The following is a 20,422-nucleotide window of genomic DNA, read 5'->3' as shown; positions in this document are numbered from 1 at the left end:
CAGAATGTACATGATTAAAACGATCTGTGAATTAAAGAATGACCTAAGTGAGCAAATACAGGCAAAAATTGATCACTCCAAGAAAGCGATAAGAGAGCAAATACAGGTAGCAAAAGATTACTTCAAGAAAGAGAGTCTGGGGGAAAAAAAGTCCAGAAATCCTTGAAATGAAGGAAACAATTAGCCAAATTAAAAACTCAATAGAAAGCATCACCAACAGACTAGATCACTTGGGAGACAGAACATCAGATAATGAAGACAAAATTTACAATCTTGAAAATAAAGTTGACCACACAGTGAAGATTGTAAGGAACCATGAGCAGAACATCCTAGAATTATGGGACAGTATTAAAAGATCAAATCTAAGACTTATTGGGAAAGAGAAAGGCACAGAGTTTCAAACCAAAGGAATGAGGAATGCACAATCTCTTCAATGAGATAATATCAGAAAAGTTCCCACACACAAAGAATGAATTGGAAAACCAAATTCAAGAGGCCTATGGGACCCCAAATGTACAAAATTACAACAGATCTACACCAAGGCACATTGTAAGGAAAATGCCTAGTGCTGATAGTAGGCCCGCCCTGGCCCCTGGGGACTCAACCCCCAGTTCTTTGTTATGCATGTCAATGTGGCCAGCTCACAAGGCCATGACGCAGGCTTGCGGTTCCCTGTTTATCTGCCTCGCACATATGTGTCTCAGGAACATCTTGACCTGTTCGAGCCTCCTGATAGGGGACGGTGACGTGACGGTAACCCAAGGACGCAGTTATTACTCTCCCCTCCTCACTTTTGAGTAATTTCCCGCAGCTGTTAAAAAGATATATAAGGGGAACAAATCTGGCAATAAAGCGGGCACACACGCTCCCTCCTGGATGAAGAACCTTGGTGTCCTGTGTATTTTTAACCCCGACGTCCCTCGCCGGACTCGGCTCCGTTAGCCGGACACGGCATCTGGAGGTTCCCACCGAGATCCGGAAAGTAGGGGTAAGCGGACGGGGCTCACCTTCTAAAGGTAGAAGGGGGAGGATTGGTTTAAAGGTACTGCAACCGAATTCTTTGAAGTTATAGCCCAGGCTTGTCCTTGGTTTCTGACAGGAGGCTTTCTCAATAACAATGATTGGGATTTAATTTGGCAACAGCTTCGCAGGGCTGTTGTGTCCGCCAAAAACTAAAAAATAAATATTAAAAATTCTCTCTCTCTCTTAAAAAAAAAAAAAGCCTTTATAGTTGCTTTGTCATCACTGAAAACAGGTTACTAAGGATTAAAGTCCCTTATAGGCTTTTTAGGATATTCATTCCCGTCTTCCCCCTCCCTACCCAGGCCCACAGAAAAGTCTTAACTGGCCTTCTCCAGAAATATTCACCATGGCTGGTGTTAGGACTATCAGAAAAAAAAAAATCCCTACAAAAAAGTTTAATGTAGATAAACTTCTTATTTTCGTGTTGCCCTGTTTTACTTGGCTACTGTCTGGAAAAAATCAGCACTCCAAAAGCTAGACACCTCCTTACTAGTTTTTCACAAAAATATGTAAACAAGGCCTCTGGCCTTGAGCTGGGCTTCATAGTGCTGACTACATTTCTAAGATAAGGAAGTTACCAACTGGGCTCCATGGTAACAGCTGGCAGGGGGAGGAAAGAAAGGGAAGAAAAAGCTCACCCCTTCCCAGGTGTCCTTGAAGGGTTAACTTGCCCAGAACAGAGAAAAAAAGAAAAAGAAAAAAACCTGCTTTTTGTGAACTTCTGCAGACTGTGAACTTCTGAGCCCCTCCCCTTACATGTTGAGTGCAAAATTCTGAAACCACCTAAACTTGGGGTTCAAGGGATTAATTGATTACAGCAGAAGGTGTGCTCTCTGAATCTGGCTGCAACCAAATAAGACTGTTTCCCTATCTTTGGTGCTATCTTAGGTGCCTTGCCTTGTCCGTCCCTACAACAGTATAATTCTATACACTTAAACATTGTTCATGTTTTCATGAAATAGTAAACAGATGTGATTAATTGTGCAAATAACAAAATATCTCTTATTGAAATGGAATAATTTGCCTAAATTCAGAAATTTATACGGATTGGTTCAAAGTGTGAATAAAGAAGGAATTAACAGATGGGAAAGAGAAATTAGAAGGTTCTAGGTATGGATTTAATAGAGGGAAAATGTGTTTCTGGATAAGAGAGTCTATGTGATTAAGTAAATAAGAGGGTTTAAGCAAGTGATAAAGAAGGTCTGTGTATGTTGGTTATATATGTAAGTTTTTTGAGCAAGTAATCTTGAAGGAATTAAAAATTATACAACTATGGTTAAACAACAGCTGTGGTTAATAAAAATCATCAATGTAATTATGGTGCTGTTAATGTGTTCATATCTTCCAGGTATACAAGTCTGTAAGGTAGAAGCTTCAAAAGAACATTGTATCAAGCTGGTGTTCTAAAGTTGTATGGTAATTTTAGGCTCAAAAGAAAAAACATGTTGGAGATTTATTTATATCATTTGTGTTCTACAACTGGACTGGGTATGGCTATACATTCTTATCACCGTCTATCTCAGCAGCTTATAGATGTGCAGACCCTATCTGGCACTATTAGGGACCTTGTGTTGCAAATAGGATAACTCAATTCATTAAGGACCAGATTAACATTTTAACCTCCAAGCCAATACAGGTTCACTACCAACGCCTGGAGATGGACGACTCCGCCCACGAGGTGTACTTACGACCCATCCGGAGATGAGATGTAACTGGACAGGAGCCAATACCCGAGCCCTCCTATGTATGCCTGTTTTTGCCCAGGTCCCTAATTACCCTGCCGACTTGGTGCCGTCATCCCAGACCCTTACGTTCAGAAAGCTCCCTGGTCATAGCTATCCCACTGGCAAAGATGATGACTGGGATCTGCAGTTGTGTCCTGCTGGCCATGACATCCTTACTGAAAAGTGTCCGTTTACGTAGGACAAGAGCTGATCTTGTAGTACCCAGTGACGGGCAACTTCCACGCTTGCACTGCAACCTAAGCCAGGGGAATGGGGCCTCCCCAGAGACGGGTAAGCAGTGCAAGGGCGGTGGACGACCTAAGACAGGGGATACTTGATTCCCATTGACATGCAAAAAACAAAAAAGGGGGACTTGCTGATAGTAGGCCCGCCCTGGCCCCTGGGGACTCAACCCCCAGTTCTTTGTTATGCATGTCAATGTGGCCAGCTCACAAGGCCATGACGCAGGCTTGCGGTTCCCTGTTTATCTGCCTCGCACATATGTGTCTCAGGAACATCTTGACCTGTTCGAGCCTCCTGATAGGGGACGGTGACGTGACGGTAACCCAAGGACGCAGTTATTACTCTCCCCTCCTCACTTTTGAGTAATTTCCCGCAGCTGTTAAAAAGATATATAAGGGGAACAAATCTGGCAATAAAGCGGGCACACACGCTCCCTCCTGGATGAAGAACCTTGGTGTCCTGTGTATTTTTTAACCCCGACGTCCCTCGCCGGACTCGGCTCCGTTAGCCGGACGCGGCAGCCTAGCATACGAAATAAGGATCGAATCTTAAGGCCATAAGAGAGAGGAATCAGATCACACACAGGCAGAGACCAATTCGTATCTCAGCAGATTTCTCAACCCAGATGCTCAAACTCAGGAGATCCTGGAACAACATATACCAAGCTCTGAAAGAAAAGGGAGGCCAACCAAGAATCTAATATCCAGCAAAATTAAGCTTCAGATTTGATGATGAAATAAAAACCTTTCATGAAAAACAAAAGTTAAAAGAATTCATAGTGAGAAAGCCTGCACTACAGGGCATAGCAGCACAATGTTCCAGGAGGAGGAAATGAAAAGCAACAAGAAAATCAGCAACCGGAGGAACTACACAGAAGGAAAAGCCACTAAAAGAGAAACCAAGTCAAGTTAAAAACCAAAAATAAACCAAAATGTCCAGGAATACACATCGTATTTCAATAATAACTCTGAATGTGAATGGCCTAAACTCATCAATTAAAAGACATAGACTGACAGAGTGTATTTTTTAAAAAGACCCAACAATATGTTGCCTCAGGAGACTCATCTCACAGGAAATGACATCCACAGACTGAAGGTGAAAGGGTGGGAAAATACATGTCACTCACATGGGCCACTTAAACAACAGGGGTCTCCTTCCTCATATCAGATAAAGTGGGTTTCAAACCAAAGCTAGTGAAAAGGGACAAAGAAGGACATTTCATAGTGCTTAAGGGAACCATACATCAGTAAGACATAACAATCATAATATCTGTGCCCCAAACAATGGGTCATGTATGTATATCAAACGAACCATTCTCAACTACAAGAACCAAAGAGACCTCAACACAATAATACTGGGTGACTTTAACACACCTCTCTCACCATTGGATAGATCTTCCAAACAAAAATTAAACAAAGAAACTAGAGAATGCAATAATACAATCAATAAGTTAGACATACATAGAATATTCCACCCAACAACAAGTGAATACACGTTCTTCTCAGCAGCACATGGATCCTTCTCCAAAATAGACCATATGTTATGCCACTAAGCAAGTCTTAGAAAACACAAAAAAATAGAGATACTACCCTGCATTCTACATCACCCTAATGGAATGAAATTAGAAATCAATGATAGAATAAAACACAGAAGCTACTCCAACACCTGGAGACTAAATAAATGCTATTGAAGTATGCATTGATAACAGAAGACATCAGGGAGGAGATCAAACACTCTTAGAGGTCAATGAGAACTCTGATACAACTTATGGAAATCTCTGGGACACTATGAAGGCAGTGCTAAGAGGAAAGTTCATTGCATTAAGCTCATTCATTAAAAGAAGGAAAAGTCAACAAATAAACAACCTCATGTTACATCTCAAAGCCCTAGAAAGAGGAACAAACCAACACCCAAAGTAGTGGAAGACAGGAAATAATTAAAATCAGGGCAGAAATCAATGAAATTGAAACAAAACAAACAATTCAAAACATCGACAAACCAAAAAGCTGGTTCTTTAAAAAAATAAATAAAATTGACAAACACTTAGCCACCCTAACGAAAAGGAAAGCATCAATAGAAAACTCAAATTACTAAAATTTGTGATGAAAAACGAAATATCACAACAGACACTATTGAACTACAGAAGACAATTATTTTGAAAACTATTTGTATACTCCAGTAAAATAGAAAACCTCAAAGACACTGTCAAATTTCTGGAGGCATATGATCAAGAGGACATACACAATGTAAACAGATCAATTTCAAGCAAGGAAACAGAAGATGCCTTCAAAAGCCTACCAACCAAGAAAAGCCCAGGACTAGATGGATTCACAGGTGAGTTCTACAAGATCTACAAAGAAGAATTAATACCAGTACTCCTCAAATTATTCCATGAAATAGAAAAGGAAGGAACCCTTCCAAACTCATTCTACAAAGCTAGTATCATCCTGATACCAAAACCAGGCAGAGACACATCAAGAAAAGAAAATTTCAGTCCAGTATCTCTGATGAACATTGATATAAAAATTCTCAAAAAATTCTGGCAAATTGCATATAAAAACATTAAAAAAATAGTGCACCATGATCAAGTGGGGTTCATTCCAGAGATGCAAGGTTGGTTCAACATATGTAAATCAATGAATATAATCCATCACATCAATAGACTTAAAGATAAGAATCATATGGTTATATCAATGGATGCAGAGAAAGCATTTGACAAAATACAGCACCCTTTCATGTTCAAAACACTAGAAAAACTAGGGATAGTAGGAACATACCCCCAAATTGTAAAATCTATCTATGCTAAACCCAAGGCCAGCATCATCCTAAAGGATGGCAGTGCTAAAAGGAAAATTGTCTTATGTAGTTCAATAGAGAAAAATTGGAAGCCTTCCCTCTAAAAACAGGAGCAAGACAGGGATGCCCTCTCTCACCACTTCTATTCAACATACTCCTTGAAACTCTAGCCAGAGCAATTGGACAGATGAAAGAAATTAAAAGAATACAAATGGGAAAAGAAGAACTCAAACTATCCTTATTTGCTGACGACAGGATTCTACACTTAGAGGATCCAAAAAACTCCATCAGAAAACTTCTAGAATTAATAAATGAATTCAACAAAATAGCAGGATATAAAATCAATGCCCATAAATCAAATGCATTTCTATACATCAGGGATGAATCCTCTGAAAGAAAAATTAGGAAAACTAACCCATTCACAATTGCTTCCAAAAAAAAAACAAAAAACTTGGGACTCAATCTGATAAGCGAGGTGAAAGATCTCTACAATGAAATTACAGAACACTAAAGCAAGAAATTGAAGAAGACCTTAGAAGGTAGAAAGATCTCCCATGTTCTTGGATAGGCAGAATCAATATTGTCAAAATGGTCATACTACCCAAAGCGCTACACAGATCTAATGCAATTCCAATTTAAATCCCATCTTCATTCTCCTTATAGAAATAGAAAAAGCAATCATGAAATTCATTTGGAAAAATAAGACACCCAGAATTGCCAAAGCAATCCTTAGCAGAAAGAGTAAAGCAAGAGGCATCAAATTACCAGCCCTTAGTCTGTTCTACAAAGCTATAGCAACAAAACAGCATGGTAACAAAATAGACATGTAGACCACTGGTACAGAATAGAAGACACAGAGACAAGCTCACATTAATACAGTCACCTCATACTAGACAAAGGTGCCAAAAACACTTTGGAGAAAAGACAGCCTTCTCAACAAATGGTTTGGGGAAAACTGTAAATCCATATGCATCAAAATGAAACTAAACCCCTATCTCTCCCTGCGCACAAAACTCAACTCAAAGTGGATCAAGGACCTAGAAATTAGTCCAGAGACCCTGATCCTAATAGAGGAAAAAGTAAGCTCAAATCTTTATCACATCAGATTAGGCCCTGACTTCCTTAACAAGACTCCTAAAGCACAAGAAATACAATCAAAAATCAATCAAGGGGATGGATTCAAACTACAAGGCTTCTTCTCAGCAAAAGAAACAATCAATGAGGTGAAGAGACAGCCTACATTTTGAGAGCAAATTTTTGCCACACACACATCAGATACAGCACTAATCTCCAGGATATATAAAGAACTTAATACCAAAAAATCAAACAACCTAATCAATGAATGGGCTAAGGAGCTGAACACATTTCTCACAAGAAGATATCTTCTTATCTATCAACAAATATATGAAAAAATGTTGACCATCTCTAGTAATTAGGGAAATGCAAGTCAAAAACTAAGATTTCATCTCAGTACAGTCAGAATGGCAGCTATCAAGAATACAAACAACAATAAGTATTGGTGAGGATGTGGGGGAAAAGGCACACTCATACATTGCTGATGGGACTGCAAATTGATGCAGCCAATATGAAAAGTAATATAGAGATTCCTTAGAAAATTGCAAATGAAATCATCATTTGACCCAGCTATCCCACTCCTCAGTTTATACCCAAAGGACTTAAAATCAGCCTACTACAGGGACATAGCCACATCGATGTTTATGGCAGCACAATTCACAATAGCTAAACTGTGGAACCAACCTAGATGCCCTTAAATAGATGAGTGGATAAAGAAACTGTGGTATATATACACAATGGAATATTACTCAGCATTAAAAGAGAATAAAATTATGGCATTTGCAGGTAAATGGATGGATTTGGAGAAGATGATGCTAAGCAAAGTAAGTCAATCCCCCAAAAAACAAAGGCTGAATATTCCGTCTGATAAGTGAATGCTGATCCATATGGTGGAAGCATGGGAAAATGGAAGTACTTCAGACAAGGGGGAGGCTAGGGTAGGAGGATTGCAAGCTCAAAGCGCCTCAAGAACTTAGTGAGACCCTAGATGGTGGAATGTGATGGACATTACTACCCTAGGTACATGCATGACTGCACATATGGTGCGACGCTCATCGTGTACAGAGAAATGAAAGTTGTGCTATTGTGTACAATGAATCAAAATGCATTCTGCTGTCATATATACCTAATTAAAATAAACTAATTAATTTAAAAAATGAGAGAATACCTATGCAAAGAAAATACAAAATTGGGCTGGGGGTGTGGCTCAGTGGTCTAGTGCCCCTGGGTTCAATCCCTGGTACCCACCTAAAAAGTCTGCCATCATGGGGCGGCTGTTTTGTTCTAAGCAGTTTAAACGTCCTGTTTTTCCTGTGTCTCCCACAGTCTGCTGTGAAGTTTGTACCCTGTCTCTGCCCTCTGTGTGCAGCATCCTTTTTCTCTGTTCTTCCCCCAGCAGTGGGGTAGCATTGTCCAGGAGGCAGGCTGGGCAGTGCCCATCAGTGCTGTCGTGGTTATGGGAGTATCTTGTCCTCCGTGGGTTCACTGGGGTTGGGAGCCTCAGTTCACACACTCGTGGACACTGGCTCTTCAGGCAGTGTCATGCCCCATTGTCTTCCTGTCCGGGATGCCACCTGCACGTGTGCTAGCTGGTTGGCGTGGCCCACCGCACCTGCCTGCGCTGAGCTTCCTGTCTTGTGCACTTTGAGCTGTCTTGTGGTCCATCTTCGTGTTCACAGACTCTTCCCTGCCCCTGCAGACTCTCCAAGGAGCCCCTGCAGGGCCCTCTTGTTACCGTGCGTCTGTCCTAGCATTTCCATCTCATTCTTCCTGGAACAGGGGAGCAGGACCGTCACAGGGGCCAGCAGTTTTCTTCTTGCCCATGATCTTACTGCCCCCGAAATGTCTACATGGAAAAGCCTGCAAGAGGCTCAGCCCTGCAGGCCCACTGGCCCTCCGTCCATTCTGAATGGCTTTAGAAGCGACTTGAGGACACACATAAGCCAGAGCCAACAAAAGGCCCAGGTATCACTCAAAGAATTCTTGCCACAGTGAAAAATGGCTGGGTGACTCTTCAAACTAAGTTAGACCCAGAGCTGGCACAGTGGCACATGCCTGTGATCCCAGCAACACAGGGGGCTGAGGCAGGAAGATTGCAAGTTCAAAGCCAGCCTCAGTATCTTAGTGAGGCCCTAGGCAACTTAGTGAGAAACTGTATCTAAATAAAAAATAAAAAGGGCTGGGGATGAGGCTCAGTGGTTGAGTGCCCCTGGGTTCAATCCCTGGTACCAAATAAATAAATAAATAAAATTAGACATATAATTGCCATATGACACTGCAATTCCATTCCCGGGTGTACACCCAAGAAAACTGTAAGCAAGGACCAGGTTCTAGCAGCACTGTTCACAACAGCCAAAAGGCGGAAGCAACACAAACATCCATCAATAGAGGATAGATCAGCTAATGTCCGCAAGTCCATAGAGTGGAGTAGCATTGAGCCACACGGAGGGGAACTCCACACGTGCTACGTCATGGGTGGACCTTGAGAACATTATGCTCAGTGAAATGAACTAGTTGCAAAGGAACAGATGCTATTTATGTCCACTTAAATGATGGTCTAGAGCTATCAAACTCACAGAGACAGAAGATGGAATGGTGGGTGTCAGGCCTGGGGGACAGGAACAGTTAGTGTATAATGGAAACAGAGTTTCAATTTTAGAAGGTGAGAAAGCTCTGAAGATGGCTGATGGTGAAGATTGTGCAAGAGCATGAATGTACCTAATGCCTCTGAACTGTGCAGCTAAAATGGACACGCGGCAAACATATTTACTGCAACACAATAGAGTCCTTCATTTACAATTTACTTTCTTAAAATGGGAAAAGTCCTTATTTTGGTTCCAAAAAGCATACTTAATCAGTTCATTTAGGTAGAACCTGGTCCTTGTGGATTGGCTTTCTGTGGGTCCCACAGCTATGTCCCATGGCCACAGATCACCCTCATACCCGAGCCTGGAATCCTGCAAAGCATAGCTGCCCATCACCCCTGCACCCACCTGGGAATATGCAGTTGTGACTATGGCTACAAGATGGACAGGAGAACATCTGAGGAGCAGCATTTATCCTTGATAAACCAGCTGGTGACCCCCAAAGAGCCACTGTGTACAGTGTTGCCTTATTCAGAGTGCTGCCAATCTGGTTCCCTCAGCGCAGGGCAGAGGTAACTGCCAAGGCAGGAGCAGCCATCATAAAGAGATGGTAGCCTCTTCTTGGAGAACATCTGGACTTCTCAAAAAAGAGAGGGTATAAGAAAGTTTTGCCTCTTGGAGTTCAGAAAAGGCACTCTTCCTTCACAGTGAAGAAGAGTACTGTCCCTAGGAGTCTCTGTGAGTCCTCAGTTCTCCTGAGGGGACCTGAGCAGGACCCGTAGCCGTGTTACTGTGCTTCTCTTCTCTGCTCACTCCTGGGGTAGGAGGTGGGAAGAAAGGTCCCTCAATGCTGGTGGCCTCTGCACTCTCTCCTTCCCACACCGCCATTGCTTCCTGATTTCATTTTTAAACATCCCTGGGAAAACGCTCATTGCCATTCCACGGGCCTCCTCCAAGACAGTGAGGTGGACAGGTCCCTAGGCACCCCCTGGGCTAGGAGAAGATGCCTCCCTGGGGTGGTCAAGGAGATGCTGACTTGAGAGGTTGCACTCCCTGTCACCCTAACATTGCTCGTCAGGACTTGGATACTGATCACGTAGCCATTTAAACTGAACGTGGGCTTACTGTGTGTGAGAAGAAAGGACAGAAATGCATCTATAACACCTCTGTTGTGGATTGGGTATGTGGTTCCCAAAAGTTCCTGAGTTGATGCAGGAATTCTAAGAGGTTAAATGATGGGATTGTGAGACTGTAACCTAGTCATTCCCTCATTGTTCGAATGCACAGACTAGGTAGTAACTGCAGGCAAATGGGTCATGGCTAGAGGAGGTGGTCAGGCCCCGGTAGGGTTCATCTTCTCTATGGTCATTCCTCTCTGATTCCTGGTCACCGTTAATGGAATAACTTTTACCCACCAAATTCTTCTGCCTGATAATCTGCCTCACCTTGGGTCCAGAGCAATGGAACTGGCCAATCATGGACTAAGCCTCTGAAACAGAGAGGCAAAAATAAACTTTCCTCCTCTAAGTTGTTTTTGTCAGGTATTTTGGTCACAGCAATGAAAATCTAACTAACAGAGAAAGTCATATTAGAAGTGGGGTCATTGCTGTGACTAAACTGACCATGTGGTTCAGAGGCCATAGAAACTGGTTTGTGGAAACAGATGGAAGAGTTTTGAGATACAGGATAGAGAAGCCTTTGAACGTTGTAATCAGAGCTTAAAGAGTCAGTCTGGTCATAGCTCAGAAGATCAGAATGCCAGTGGATGTGTAAACAGGAAAGACTGGGCTCAAGAAGTATCGGAGAGGAGAAAGGTCTGTATGGGAAACTGGGCGAGAGGACATTCATTTACATTTGGCCAAGAAGTTGTCTACATTTTTCCCATGTCCTGAGATTCTGGCTGAGGCTGAATTTAAAAGTGATGGACAGATTAATCTGGCAGAGGAAATGTGAAGACAGCACAGCATTTACATGGCAGAATGAATATCGTTAGCAGCTATTTTCCAAGTTTACTGTGATAATCAGGAGCAGAAAGTCGAGCAGAAAGATTTGAAAAATGTTGAGTTTGGCCAAAAAACTGTTAGTTCCAAAACTTTGTGTGAGGCTGAATTCAAAAGTGAAGCGTTAATTACTCTGGTGAAGGAAATTTTGGGGCAGCACAGCATTCAGGCAGTGGCATGGATTTTGCTGGAAGTTTTTGGTCAGGTTCACTGTGAAAATCAAGAACAGGATTTTTAAAACTTGCAGTTGGCCAGAAAAATACATGTAAAACTGGGGTCAGGGAAGGGGTGCTTGTTTAAAAGTTTATAGCTACTAAAGAGATGCTAAGTACTTGGCACAGAGACAGTAGAAAAGATGACTTGAGGGCACCTCATGCATTTGCAAGACCACACCCATTGAAGGCCCAAGGATGTAGAGAGGAAAATTACTTTAAGGCAAGATCCTGGGGGCACCCTACTTGCACAGGGCAGCCTAGGACTCAGAGACTCAGGCCCTCAGAGACTGCGGCAGCCGTGATCCCAGAGCGCCCAGCTCCTATGCAAGGTGGCAGCAGACTTGGCTCCCACAAACTAGTTACTCTCTTCCTGGTGTCTGGCTAAGGTTACATTGGTTACAAAGCCCTGGAAAAGCTATTTGCCAAATACCAGAACAATTTCATGCAATAAAAATACATTTATGACATCAAACGTTGGTGAAACCATGCAGCAGTGGACCCCCGGCACATATGGCCTGTGGGACTGCATGTTGGCACCACCTTTATTTTTTTTAAATAAAAATATAGTGTTTTTATTTTAGTATTTTTTTTTACTTGTATACAGACATGATGCCTTTACTTCATTTATTTTTTTGGTGCTGAGGATCGAGCCCAGTGCCCCACACATGCAAGGCAAGCACAACTCCAGCCTGGCACAACCTTTTGAAACCTGCTTGGCTGTTTCTCCTGGAGTTCAATGTATGCGACCCCACAATCCTTTCTAAAGGTATCCCTATCAGAAATGAAGAGACACGTGCACCAATGATGCACCAAATGATGCCCATAAGAGCTGCATTCATGCTGTGCCAGGCTGAAGGCATGCTTTGGGGCACAAACCATGGTGAGGACAGCACTGCAGAAATCCCTGCTATGCTCAGAACAAGGTCAGGCTCACCAGCAGCACCTTGAGCAGAAGAACCCAGGCACACTTCCTGATTCAACTTACATTTAGTTTAAAACACAAACCCATCTATGAGGAGCCAACTCAGAAGACTGAGTTCTCTGAGGAGGAGCTCAGGCTGAGAAGAGGGGCAGGTGGGATTTCCTGGGACTTCTCTGTCTTTGCCCAGGTGGGGCACTCTCAGGGTTGTGCTTCCTAGAGTCAAAGTTCATCCAGCTGACCATTGTGCTTCAAGAACTTGAATGTTCCTACACATACACACACACACTACTTTAAAGTTGGCTTAAAATTACATCTCTATCCTTTAAAGTGTATTCGTAGAAATTAATCTTAAGACTAGAAGACACATTAGTGAAAAAGTGATAAAAATCCTTAAGAGCCAGGCACAATGGTACACACCTGTAATCCTAGTGACTCTGGAGGCTGAAACAGGAGGATCACAAGTTGAAGGCCAGTCTCAGCAACTTAGCAAGGCACTGTCTCCAAAAAGGGGGGCCGGGATGGGGATGTGGCTCAGTGGTAAAGCGTCCCTGGGTTCAATCCTCAGCACTCCATCCCCCCCCCAAAAAAAATCCCATAAGATGAAGGAGCTAAATATTTATTTTGTAATAGTTGGGTTGAAATTTGGATCCCAGGCCTGTGGTTGTGAGCAGGCCTGCTGATTGGCACCCCTGCTGCTCATGAGCTGCAAGTGCAGGCCACGTGACTGTTGGGTGCCCCCGACCCACCCTGGGTCGCAGGAGTCGGAAAAATGAAAACGCGGTCGGAGCAAGTGCAGCTTTGTTCCCGAACATTCCCGAACATCTTTCTGACGTTTAACTAGTCCGGTCCGGTGCAAACAGGGACACAACCCCTGCTCCCCACGGAGAGCCCCAAGTGGAGTCGCCACGGGAACAGCGTGACCAGGATCGCGGCTGCAGTTCTGGCTTCTCTTTTCAACAGGTACCGCCAGGCAGATGTGCCCGAGAAAATGCAGGTGGCCCCAGCCCGGGCATCGGTCGGGGATCCAGGTTCTGTGGAGTGAGTTCCCATCCCGCTGCCTGGCGTTTTGTTCAAAGGCCCTGTGGCAAGGGGCTTGCTTCCCTGTGGGCTTCCCTCCGACTGGCCTTTGGATTCCCCCCAGATTCCCTCCCCTCTTAGTCTATTCTGGCTACTATAGCAAAATTCCTTAGAGCAGGCACTTTATAAAGAAGAGAAAAATTATTTCTCACAGTCTTGGAGTCCAAGGCTGACGGATCCGGTGTGTCCTCACTTAGAAGGGCAGGAGGGACAAAGGGCTCCCTGACCCCTCTTCCAGGAGGTCACTAATCCCAGTCATGGGGGCTCCATCTCCTGATACAGTTGCTTTTGTGGTTTCAACACAGGAGCTTTGGGAGGACACAAACACTCAAACCACAGCAGCCTCCACTCTGAAAGCTCTTGATGTGGAAGTAAGATGGGGAGCCATCCTGTTCCCCAGGCCTTGGCCTCCAGGACCTGAGAAGGTGACGGCACCTAGAAACAGGCCTTCAGCTGACCCACTGTGAGTCCTTTCACAAAGGGAGATTAGGACTCAGACGTGAGAAGAGAGGACCACCACGGGGAGCCCAGGGAGGATATCGGAGCAAGGCAGCCACAAGCCGCCATCGCCCAAATCGGGAGAGGCCAGGACAGATCCTCCATGGATTCAGAGGTGACTTCAGGCAGCGTGCATGCATGGCTGGGACAAGGGTGAGTCCTGGCTTGGTACCTACAAGACGGAAGATTCTGGCAAAGGGTGTTTTCTCCTTGAGCCTCGTCTCCCAGAAACAGAACAAGCAGCTCCTAGCACACGGGGTTTTGGGAGAACTGAATGACCTAGCAGGGCCCCCGCCACAGGAGTGGCCCCGCCTGCTCCATGCAGAGTGAGGAAAATAAGTGCCTTTCTTCTCATTTGTGAACCCTCCCAATTCCTCCACACATGCATGATGGACTGAAAATAACCAGGAGACTCTGTGGGGACAAGGGGACAAGGCTGGCGTCCCTCCTGACACTTCAGTTCAGGGCCTTAGGTGCCGAGGTGCCGTGGGTGAGGCTGTCAGGGTGGAAGTTCATGTGGCAAGTGAGCGTGGCCTTCCAGCATGTTCTAGGCTGAGATGCAAACCTGGGAGGAAGCTGGCAGAAGGTCGGCCACACCCACGTGGCTGCCTTCTCCCCCCTGGGGGCGAACCCCAGAGAGGAAGGAGACCAGGAACGCAGCCGGTACCTTGTGGTCTGTAGGGAGGGTGTCCACGCAGACCACTATCTGATTCCTCGTGGGGACCATGGGTCACTCTGAACATGTTCTACCTAGCCCAGTTTAAGACACCGGTGACCTAAGGACCTGCTCAGGGCTCAACTTGGTCATCCAACCAGCTAGAAACACAAGTCTTCTTTTCAATTGAACTAGAAAGAAGAGTAAGGCAATGTGGCCTGTAGGAGAATGGAACCAGGATTCTTAACTTGGCAAGGATGCTCGACGTGGGTGGAACCCTACTCTCCACCCAACCTCAAGAGTCTCGATGTTGTCGGGCCTGAAGGGTCAATGCAGTTACAGGGTGTGCTTATGTACTAGCTCTGTGCCAAAGCCAGGAGATCTGTGCTGCCACTGGGTGGTGACGTGAGTCAGCACTGCTGCTTTTAGCTCAGGACAGAGCCACGCCAGTCTCTCAGTTAGGGACCTCTGGCTTCCCTCTGTGAGCTGTGTTTCCAGGTCACTCATACTGTGGCTGCATCCCCAAGAAAGCTCCCGTGGGACCAGCCAGAGAATCCAGGGACACATACAGCAGGACATAAATGTCTCCACTCGTATCTACAACTTTGGCATTCCTAGCAAATGAGCACGTGCCTTCCAAGTCCGCACTGCACATTCCTGCTTCATGACTTTGTTTGCAGAGATGAGATTCATGACGCACTTTTCCATAAATAGAGGGCTCAGTAGCCTGTATTCCTGGAACATGTAGACACTTAACAAGTGCCATTGACTGGCTGATTGAACAGTCACTTTTTTTTTTTTTTTTTGCAGATGGTAGAGACAAGACCTGGGGACAGCGTGATCATCCAGAAAAAACAGGACACAAGTGCTACTTTCCTAGGCATTCTTTTAATATTGTTTTTTCATTCACATGGTAGAAAATTCCAAAAACACAAAATGGTATTATTAAAGTTACTCTTTTTGTAAAGAGGGGTCGCTTCCCTCTGTCCACACAAACGCCAGCACGAGGGACCCACAGCATTGCACCTTGACATTGTCTCATAAGAATACAGCTGAGACCATTCAAGTTCAGATGCGCAGATCAACCTAATTCTTCTTTTACCGTCTCAATACTCTTTATTGTGAAATATTTTAAAAATACTCAAAGGTATAGAAAATATAACAAATAATTGTATACTCATTACCCATTTTAGGCAAATCAATACTTTACCACATTTGCTTAAGAATTTTTTTTCCAATGAGAAAAGACCACCTACATTGCCCCACTTTCCTTCCTCTCTCTCAAAGTTTGTATTAATCAAAAGCACATTTTAATTTTTATATCTGCAACACAAATCTGTGTTAGAGTGTGTGTGTGTGTGTGTATATAAGCACGTCCATAAATAGTATGTCACGGAGGTGGGTAAACCTATTCTACAAAGAACCAGAGGTAAATATCTCAGGTTTTATGGCCGAATGGTCTCTGCCATGATGGTCTGACTCTGCCCCTGTGTGTGCAAGCAGCTGCAGGCAAAGTGTGAATGTCTGTTCCAATAAAACTTTATAAAAACAGGCAGCAGGTTGAATTTGGTCCTCAGGCAATAATTGGCCAACTACCAATCTACTGTTTTTAAATGTTGAATTAATGGTGTCCCACTTTATTTCCTTCTCAAGTGGCTGCCCCACTGTAGTATTTTGGGCACAGTCATGCTGATGGACATAGCTCTTGCCATTTCAGCTCTCTATGGACTAAGGTAAGCCACGTCCCATCATCTCAGGTCTCTGTTAGGGGCACTGCGGACGTGCTGTGCTTTCTGAAATGCTCCTAACTTTGCTATTATTAGTTTCACCTTTTGTACCATCCTGCTTACAGTTCCTGGGGAGACCTCAACTTCAGCCCTGCTGATGCCCTGTTCTTGTGTCTTTTTTCTGACCCAGAAGACACTGGTCTTCTTTTTTTAATATTCTCTTTTTGAATTTGATCTCATAGCTATGTTCTTGGAGCAGAGAGGTTGTAGCAAAGCTTGAATTACCAGAGTTCTCATAATTTGGACTCCGCGTCCTGCGCGCACGTGTGTGTGTGTGTGTGTGTGTGTGTGTGTGTGTGGTGTTCAGCCTGCTATAATACATCCTGTGCATCCCTAAAAGTAACCAAGCTGTGCAGTCTAACACATTAAACCCCACGGGGCACAACAGTCAGATATTTCATTGGCGACACGTTGGAAAAGCCTGATGAAAACATGACCACACTTCCACACGTTTTTAAGAAACACATCCATGAGTATCTGAATATTCCCCTCCCCTGCAAAGGTCCTGGTGACTTCAGTGAGGGTGGGCACAGGAGGGTGGGCCTGGAGCTGCTGTGGAGTGTGGAAGCAGAGTCCCCCAGGTCACATGGGGAGTTGGGTCAGAAAGAAAACCTGTCTTTCTTCTCTCCATCCAAGGTTCATGCTGGGGCCCTGATAACAAAAGACAGATTAAAACAAAAGCATACACATTCATTTAAGGGACACTCTATCTATTGAATAAGTTTTAGGTGACAGGGAAGCCTCCACAATGAACCAAGAAAGACCCCTCCTCCCCTGGTACGAGGAGTGGAAAGTCATGGGGAATAAATGGGACAGGATGGAGAAAAGGACGGGCTAAGGGTGGCTCGCTGGGAACTGAGGTCCCTGCTTAGGCACCACTCCTCCTCCTCCTCAGTCTTTGGAGACAGGCTGCTCCTTTCCTCCAGGTTGAGGGAGGGCATCTCTCACCTAAAGGTCTTACAACCTGGTGGTCAGAGAGACCTTCCGCACCTGCCTTCCTCAAATCCCTCCCGTTTGAAATATCCAGCATGCAAAGTACCATTTTCCAAGGGTGGCACGTCCGGACCCTTCAGGTGCTGCATCAGACGGGGTGGGACGGCTCACGGGGCAGCACGAGGACATCTGGAGTCCGAGCCTGAGAGAAGTTTGGCATTCCCATTGATCTCCGCTCCCCAGGTTTCCTCTTCTCCCTCTCCAGCAAGCACCCGTCCAGAGGCAGAGGTAAAATCTGCTCGCTGACAAAACTGCCCCCTAGTATCTCAGAAGTGCTGAAACAGACTTGCCTTCTCAGCACAAGCACCAGCGATGTCTGGCGGCCACTTCACCTCCTCCCTCCCCAGGCCAGTGGACAGGAGGGCGCCTCCTCTCCGAGGATCAGCCCTGGCTTTGCCTCTGCCGCACACCGTAGAAGACACTAGCGGTGTCTGCACGGGACCTGCAGGAACGCAGAGGCAGGCTCTCCCCGGGTTCCCGGCCTTTCTCTCCAGAGCCCCGAGGAGGAGAGCCAGACGCTTCCAAACTCCAGACAGGCCTCGGGCTACACTTCCTTCCCAGTAAAACCCTGACTTTCCGCGCCCCAGGCAGGCGGGAGCTGCGGGTGAGCCAGGCACGCGCACGCCGCCCAGAGCTCACCTGGTGCGTGCACGGCTCGCCCTGGGCCACTTCAAACGCTCCAGTCGCTTCCGGAGGAGCGCGGCAGGTAAGGGCTCGGGCCGCGAGGGCAGTGTCGTCGGCAGGGGGCGCCCTGGCACAGCTGACCGTCGCCGCGCACGGAGCAGGTGCCCAGCGCAGCCGGTGTCCCGTGGCCGCCCGTGCATACGCGCACCCGTGCACACTCACACCTGTGGTCCTGTGCTTCCGCGTCCACCCTGACCCCAGGGTGCTCTGAGCGGACACGCAGCCGCAGCGGGCCCCTGCCGAGCTCCGGGCGCGCGATGCCGCAGGAGGAAGCGGGAAGATGCGGCCTCCGACCTCTGTCAGCTGCGAGCCTGAGGCCAAGAGCAGAACAGGCAAACCGTAATTCCACTGTTCTGCAGAGATCTTACAGCTGCCAAGAACTGAAGACAGCCCGGGTGCTACCTGGTCAAGAAATGCGCGGGGCTCCCTATGGAGCCCTCGGGGTTTTGCTCGTTTGCTTGCTTTTTAAGACAGGGCCTCCCTATGTTGTGAAGCTGGCTTTGAACTTGCAATCCTCCTGCCTTGGTCTCCCAAGCCGCTCGGATTACAGGCGAGCGCCACCGCGGCAGGCCCCTGGGTCTTTGGCCAGCTGCCTGGATTCTGGGCCACTCTTCCCGACTCCGGCAGGGTAGAAAATGACCTCGTCAGGGCCAGGCAGGCCGGACTCCAGGCTGCCCTCCAGAGGCGCAAGATCAGCTTGTCACTTCCCGTTGGGGGAATTTCTCTTACTTTAAGAGCCACCCTATGTCCTTTGTGAAAATTTATAAAAATATAAAAAATAAAGGCAAAATTAAAACAATCCACAATCCATTACCATTTTGCTACACGGGCATCATCTTTTCTCTACTGACTGACTTCTTTATTTTATTATATTTTTTTGTATTTGTTCTAATTAGTTATACATGGTAGCAGAATGCACTTGGATACGTTGTACACAACTGTAGCACAACATTTCACTTCTCCGGATGTACCCGAGGTAGAGTTGCACCACATGTACCGAGAGTAATGATGTCCATCTCATTCCACCATCTTTCCAGCCCCTAGCCCCCTTCCCCAACCCACCCTCTCCTTTGCCCAATCAAAATTCCTCCATTCTCCCCATGCCCCTCCCCATATAGACCAGCATCCACTTATCAGAGAGCATATTTGGCCTTTGGTTTTTTGGGATAACAAACACAGCATGGTTTTGTCTCCAAATCAATCCATTTAATTACAAATGCCATAATTTTATTCTCTCAATGCCGAGTAATATTCCATTGTGTTGGGCTGGGGTTGTGGCTCAGCGGTTGAGTGCTCACCTAGCACGTGTGAGGTTCTCGGTTCCTCAGCACCACATATAAACAAATAAATAAATAAAGGTCCATCAACAACTAATAAAAAATTTTAAAAAACTATTCCATTGTGTTATATATACACCACAGTTTCTTTATACATTCATCTACTTAAGGGCATCTAGGCTGCTTCCACAGTTTGGCTATCATGAATTGAGCTGCTGTGAACATTGATGTGGCTGTGTTCCAATAGAAGGCTGATTTTAAGTCCCCTTTGGGTATAGACTTAGGAGTGGGATAGCTGGGCCAAATGGCGGCTCCATTCCAAGTTTCTAAGGAATCTCCATACTGCTTTCCAGATTGGTTGCACCAATTTGCATTCCTACTAGCAATGTATGAATGGGCCTTTCCCCCTACATCCTCGACAACACTTATTGTTGCTTGTGTTCTTTTTTTTAAATTTTTAATATTTATTTTTAGTTTTCGGCGGACACAACATCTTTGTTTGTATGTGGTGCTGAGGATCGAACCCTGGCCGCACGCATGCCAGGTGAGCGCGCTACCGCTTGAGCCACATCCCCAGCCCAATTGCTTGTGTTCTTGATAATTGCCATTCTGACTGGTGTGAAATGAAATCTTAGAGTAGTTTTGATTTGCATTTCTCTAATTACTAGAGATGTTGAACATTTTTTCATATATTTGTTGGTCGAATGTGTATCTTCTTGTGAGAAGTCTGTTCAGCTCCTTAGCCCATTTATTGTTTGGTTCTTTGTTTTTTCAGTGTTAGGTTTTTTGAGTTCTTTATATATCCTGGAGATTAGTGCTCAATCTGACTTGCATATGGCAAAAAATTTGCTCCCAAAATGTACGCTCTC

General features: G+C 45.3%; 1 long non-coding RNA gene across 1 annotated transcript; it reads right to left on the bottom strand.

The window, feature by feature from the left end:
* Positions 1–15,681: 15,681 nt before the first annotated feature.
* Positions 15,682–18,887, bottom strand: LOC139705391 (uncharacterized). The gene is made up of 2 exons (XR_011707258.1): positions 17,639–18,887; positions 15,682–17,250 (listed from the first exon to the last, which is right to left on the bottom strand). It is a non-coding gene; the product is annotated as an uncharacterized lncRNA (long non-coding RNA).
* Positions 18,888–20,422: the final 1,535 nt, after the last annotated feature.

Source organism: Marmota flaviventris, chromosome 4 (genome assembly GCF_047511675.1).
Source record: "Marmota flaviventris isolate mMarFla1 chromosome 4, mMarFla1.hap1, whole genome shotgun sequence".
In the NCBI taxonomy this organism is placed as follows: domain Eukaryota; kingdom Metazoa; phylum Chordata; class Mammalia; order Rodentia; family Sciuridae; genus Marmota; species Marmota flaviventris.
Note: the sequence above shows the minus strand (reverse complement) of the source record. Positions and strands in the feature narration are given on the sequence as shown.